This window comes from Gossypium raimondii, chromosome 7, assembly GCF_025698545.1.
Source record: "Gossypium raimondii isolate GPD5lz chromosome 7, ASM2569854v1, whole genome shotgun sequence".
In the NCBI taxonomy this organism is placed as follows: Eukaryota; Viridiplantae; Streptophyta; class Magnoliopsida; order Malvales; family Malvaceae; genus Gossypium; species Gossypium raimondii.
Genome location: NC_068571.1, coordinates 41,665,896 through 41,672,612, shown reverse-complemented (window position 1 = coordinate 41,672,612; position 6,717 = coordinate 41,665,896). Strand labels below are relative to the sequence as shown.

At 28.2% G+C, this 6,717-nt stretch overlaps 1 long non-coding RNA gene across 1 annotated transcript; it reads left to right on the top strand.

Moving 5' to 3' along the window:
- The first annotated feature begins 544 nt into the window (after positions 1–544).
- LOC128042388 (uncharacterized) lies at positions 545–1,917 on the top strand. Its single transcript, XR_008197713.1, has 2 exons — positions 545–1,262; positions 1,345–1,917. It is a non-coding gene; the product is annotated as an uncharacterized LOC128042388 (long non-coding RNA).
- Positions 1,918–6,717: the final 4,800 nt, after the last annotated feature.

Below are 6,717 nucleotides of genomic sequence, written 5' to 3'. Positions count from 1 at the left end.
ACCAAAATTCTAGTTGTATTTTTAACTTTTTCATAATCTTTATAAATAATAGTGTGTCTGGTGGGGATTTTGGTGTTTAATTAAGAACCGCCATTATTTTAGGCCGAACTCTTCACAATGATGGGCCTCGCGCCCTCACCCACCAGTCCACTTTACCGGATCATCTAAAAGCTTTATGGGCTAATTCTGGTTTTAATCCCTCTGTTATATTGAAATTTAAAATCTAATCTTTTACTTTAATTCAATATAATTTAATTTTTATTTTATTAATTTTATTTGTAGGTTGAATGTGATAACACCTCAGTTGGTTTTTTGCCTTTAAAGCCACTTGTTCAGTAACAAAAGACTTAATTGTTATTAGGTTAAATGTTTAGACTGCCCTATCCCTCCTTTTCTAAAAATTTTTAAAATCATTATATATAGTAGGGTGTATCAAATATAAATCTATTAAACTATACAAGCTAGTAATTTCTCATATATCCAAATTGAATGTAAAAGTATTATGAAGGTCCATATATTAAGAGATGATTTTATTTTACCCTTTATTAAAAATGGGTAAATTAGTCTTTGTACGTTAAATCAAAGAGCAAACTGGTCATTCTGTTAAAAATTTCATCTATTTCTTCTATTAAAATTGACCTTTGTACATAAGCATGAGGTATATATGACATGCCACATGTCACTTTCTAGTTATTTTATCAACTACGTTAGTTTTTAACAATATAAATGAATGAAATTTTTAACAGAAAGGACCAATTTACTCTTTAATTTAATATAAAAAGACTAATTTACTAATTTTTTAGTAGAGAGAAAAAAATACGATCTGACTCTAAGTACATAGGCCTCCACGATGCTCCCAAATTAAACTATTTTTAAATTGACGAAATTATTGGAATCAAAAGTAAAAGGATTAAATTTAAAAATCCAAAGAGCACAGGAACTGAGGATAAAATTAGACCATATATAAAATTCAAAGAATCTCAAACATCGTCAACGGAAATAGAGCATCTTCTTCCTTGATTGCCAAGAAAAAAACATGGTCTCATGAACAATATATATACATACAAGTCCCCCAATTGCTCTTTGAAACCAGTACCAGTACTCAGTTGCAAATTTTGACTCAGTTTTGATGTCGTCAAGCACTGAAATCTTCTCTTCCTCACGCGAAAAGCTGAAAGCAAAATCCTCAAACATGAGGATTCATAAAAGAAAGCTTCATGACCACCAAGTTCAGAACAACAGTCCGATGAAGAAACAGAAAGGTGTAGTAATCGACGAGTTACCAATCCCTAACCCCATTACTGATGTGCTACCCAGCGGTTCATCTAACCCTTTGTTTTGCAGACTTTGCGGTGATCAAAACCCTACTTCGAATATCTTCAACGAGACGCATTGCGGTCATCGGTTCTGCTCCGATTGCATTCGACGTCACATCGTAACGAAATTGAAAGACGAAAACACGATCGCGGTTGGTTGTCCGGAACCCAATTGTGATACCTCGATAACGCCTGAACAATGTGAATCGATATTACCGGGAGAAGTGATTTATAGAAGGGATGATGCGTTGCTTTACTCTGTAATATTGCCGCTTCTGGTATTTGAATGCCCTTACGAGGATTGTAAAGCTAAGTTAATAGATGAAGTGATGGGAGGGACAGAATGTGAGTGCCCTAATTGTCTGACTATAATTTGTGGCGAATGTAGGGATTTCAAGCATGAAGGTATGGGATGTGAGAAATTTAAGGAATTTGGGAATTTGCAGTGAATTTTGCTGGAAAAGACTGATAAAAGTTGAATGATGGTGAGTTTCTTCGTTAAATTGTTAAATGATTATATTATATGTTAGGAAACTAATAAAATTTAAATATGAAATTAAATTGTATATTTTTATAATGGTAAAAAAAGTAATTTTATTAATTTAATAGTTTATATTTTTATAACTTTTAAAGATTAATTAAATTTTTATTATTTTAAAAGTTTTACTATTATTAATTTAAAATTTAATGATTTTCTGCAATATTGACTGAAAAAAGGGGCAAGCAACTCAGTTGATACTTGTTAAACCAGAGATTTGCTTATCTGAATAATGTTAAAGGTGAATAAAGAACAAATGAAACGAAAGGAAATGTTAGGTGTTAGTTTACCAAGGGCATGGGAGGTTGGAGTGGGGAAAAAATGGCAGGCGTAAAAAAATATATGAATATATTAGAAGTTGAATAATTTACTCAAAATTTTAGGTATTTAAAGATTATTTTTTTACAACTCAGAAATAAACACTCACCAATAACGCATAATTGAGAGTTTAAGATGTTTGAAAGTTATATTCCTATATCATTGGTATTGGACACGAGTGTTCAACATTGAGTTGAGTGCAAATATATTCCGATGTGAAGGTGGACTAATGCTCTATTATGCAAAAATGTAATTCTCCTTCCTTTTAGAATGATTGTCTCGTTATAAGTTCTGATTATATTTTTTTTTACATAATATTTAGAATTATTCATAACCCCTTTCCAATCATTAAATTAGAGGATAATTGTGACACCTTATACCCGACCCAGTTGTTGGATCCAAATATAAAAGGCTACATTTCGTTGTCGAAACAACTCACTTTTTCATTTTTATTTTGAAAAGGAAATGTATTGGTAAAATTTTTTTATAAAAATTTCGACAACATTTCTACCTATTTTCCGTAAAACCCCCTGCAAAATAATTTAGATTTTCACAAAATATTCACATTCAAATTATCTCCCAAATCAATCTTAATACTACGATTTCTCAAAACATATAAATAAATTAGATTTTTACGCTTTACTATTTTAATTAAAACATTAGTTATAAAATACTAGCTAAGAAAACATAATGGAATTATTTAAATTCAGTTTACGACATAATATTATATATAGAAGCCTAGGTACATGCTATTTACATCAACTATAAAGTAAACTCTTCACCAACATTATTTGAGCTGAACTTTGGTTCTTCGGATGCTGCTGGAATGATCTGACGAATCTAACTACCTGCACAAAAAAAATAGACAAACCATACGCTGAGCAATTTTTATGCTCAGTGTTGCTAATATCATATAAATCATTACATAAGTATTGGACACAAATTAATTGATAGAAATAAACTAAAACATGATTAAAAATATCATTAATAACATCACAATAAAAGAAAATTCTAATATTAATAAACTTTAATATTTTGATATTAACAAATTGAATAAAGAAAATAAGCTTTTTTAATTAAATTCAAAATCACATAATTAATTTATTTTGCACAATATGGAAATTCAAATAAATTCAAGTTTTGTTTTTGTTTTTCTTTCATTTTAGACCTCGTACTAAAGTTTAGACTCATAACCAGATACATGAATCCACCACCCCGAGTTGTTCGACAACGATGGCTATCAAAGTAGTCCACAACCCTCTGGGAATTGGGACTGCCCACGACCCTCTGGGAACTGGGGCTAACAATAATAACAACTGACCGACTTGGCCTTTTCTCCCTCGACCCTCTGAGAATTGGGGAGATCTAAATTCTCTAACATAAAGACTCTATGGCATGCCAATTATATCTGATTTAGTCTAACTTAGTGAAACGAGGTAAAAACTAAATTTCATGATCTATTTCAATTCTATTTTCATATAATTCTCATTTCAATTCTGTTTCATATTCAAATCACATATCGCCTAATGTAAAATAGGCTTCCAATTTGAAACATATTAAATATTTTCTTACTCAATGATCTAAAATCATAATACTCAAATCGAAATCATAACCATGAATTCACTAATTTAGTCTTAAGAAAACATAGAATTCATCTCAAAACATAATTTTATAAATATTAACTAAATTATTCAAGCTCATCCCAAACTCATAAAAATAAAATAAATATAATTAGTCATATTAAATTAAATATATTAAAGTTTTATATAATGAAAATAAGATATTAACACAAACCAAAGTTTTAATCACTTTACTCCTTTTCTTCACCTTTCTCCTTCAAGATGTTCGCTTCGTTGTTAGCGACAAAATGAGCAATTCAATACAAAACAACATCATTTATCCATTCTAAAACTAAAACTAATAAAAAAAAACTTAAATATGCATTATTATTCATATTGACAACTTAAGTTTTCTAGTCCGAAATTCGCATATCTTTCGACTCGATTATCCATTTTCATTCCGTCTTCACCAAAGTACTCATTGCTTCACAAGCTATCATTTAGCACAAATATTACACAAAGTGGTCGATGTTCTCTAGTTCCCCTTTAACATGGCCAAATATACCAAATAATCTTTTTATCCATTTTTGTTTCTTTTTCACACTTCTAAAAGCTAAAACTCATCTTATAAAAATTTCCTATCCAAATATCTATTTCACTTAAGTTTTTAAGTTTCTATCAATGTTCTTTAATGATAATTTCTAAAATACTTGGTAAAATAAAAAACTATTGGTATGTATATGTAAAGCAAGCTTCAAACATTTAAAATCTATAAAAAAATTATAGAAAAATAATGCATTAAACTTAAAATTGAAGGAAAATGATGAAAGGGATTTTCTTTTTCCTTTTCCCAAACTTTCCTGAGAAAGATGAGAAAGAACTTATATTTCTCTCTTTATTTATATATATATATATATATATAATATTTAATATTTAATAAATTACTATTATTTTAAATAAAATGTTAAATAATAATTATTTAATGAAAATATCATTTAAAGCCATCATGAAACTTTTGATTTTTTTAAGTAATAGTAAAATTGCAATTAAATTCTTTCCGTCAAAATAAAATAGGATAATTGCACTTTAGTCTCTATAATTTTCTAACTTATTCAATTTAATCCCTAAACTCGATACGAATTTTTATCTTAACCACGCACTCCTACTAATAATCCTTTGTGTTTTCATTTTGACGATTTTCTCTAAAAACGATCACAATTTCTTATACAACTATTTATTTTTAGATCACTTATTCAAGGACTTCTACCATAAATATTATTCTTCTCTTTTTTTAAAAAAAAAATAGGGATGTTATAATAATGCGCTCCAGTGCACTTAAGCCTATATCTTCCTATACTAACAATAATACCCATGCCAATCAAACTAAAACTCAATCGATTTATAATTCATTATTTAAATATTCATGTATAATAATTATTTTTATAAATTTTAATGAAATAAGGTAATACATATTCAAACCTTATGTTCTACCATAAATTATTTATATTAAAATAATTGTATGCATATAAAATTAAATTATAGTTCATTCAAAAAATTATATAAAAACATTTATTAAAATTTATATAAAAATTAAATGAAATTTTAGTTCAAATGATCAAATTAAAGGTTTAATTATTATATGAACATTTTGATTTTTTATGCGATTGACTTAAAAGAATTAATTATTTACTGAAAATGACCAAAATAAAAATTTATGTATGTAAATGATTTGTTTTTCGTCGGTGTCGCCTAACATATTACAGCACCATCCTCTCATCATTAGTCAATCATTGTTTTTTTTTAAATAATTTTTTTGGGTGCCGTCACTATGTCAAGCGACATTATTATGTATTTTTTAAAATCTTCGTTAAAATTTATGAGTTTTCAAGGAAAGAAAAAATAAAAAATATATATTATTTTTGTAAAAACTGAATCATTTACATATATAAATTTTGATTTGGATATTTTTGTAAAATTCCTTTAGATCAATTGCGTAAAAATCGATTTTTGACATTAGAGGATCGTAGATCGAGATTGAAGTTATGAGTTGAGATAGCAACAGGGCGGGTGAGTGGGTGGATTTTTGCTGGCCTCAATTTCACCCGATATACTATAAATTCCATCCTTGAAAATAAATAGTGTACATGACCCCACTAATTCGATATGCAAAATTTTCATATTTTTAATTCAATTTGTTTTGACAAATTTCATATTTTTATCTAATATAATGCTGTTGTGCATAAAATATATTTTTTATTATTTTTCTATCTAGTTTCATTTATTTACCACTTTCAAACCGTGGGTTAATTAAGAAAGAAGAAGAAATTATAGAAAGAAAAATAAGAAAATTGGTGAGCGGGGTAGAAGTGTTCATAGGCCGGGTCGGGCTCAATCAAAATTTCAAATCCATTTCTTAGGTCTAGGTCTGAAAAATTGGCCTAAAATTTTATCCAAATCCGGCCCGAATAAAAATGTTAAAATCCGAGCCCGACTTGTCCCGTCCGTATTATTACTTTTTTAAATATCATTTTTATATAATTTTTTAAAACATATATAATACATCAAAAATACTAAAAATATTAAAAATAAATGTTTCCCAACAAATTGAAAATAAATTAAAAAAATATGTATACTTAAATAACACAAGATAGATGCAACTTAATAAGCAAATGCCGCTAAAATAGTAACAAAATTAATAATAAAATAAGAATTATACAACATCCAAACAATAACAATAAAATAATAGCAACATAATAGTGAGATGGTAGCAAAATAGTGAAAAAAAAACAAGAAAATATCAACAAAACAATTAAAAAAATAACAATTTTATTTTGCATATTCGGGTTAGGTAGGGCTCGAGCCAAAAAGCCTTTACTCGAGGCCCTGCCCGTTTTCTAAATATGCCTTACTTTTTGCCGAAGCCCATTTTTTGGGCCTATATTTTTACCCAAACTCTCTTACTTTTCGGGCGAGCCTTCGGGTCGGG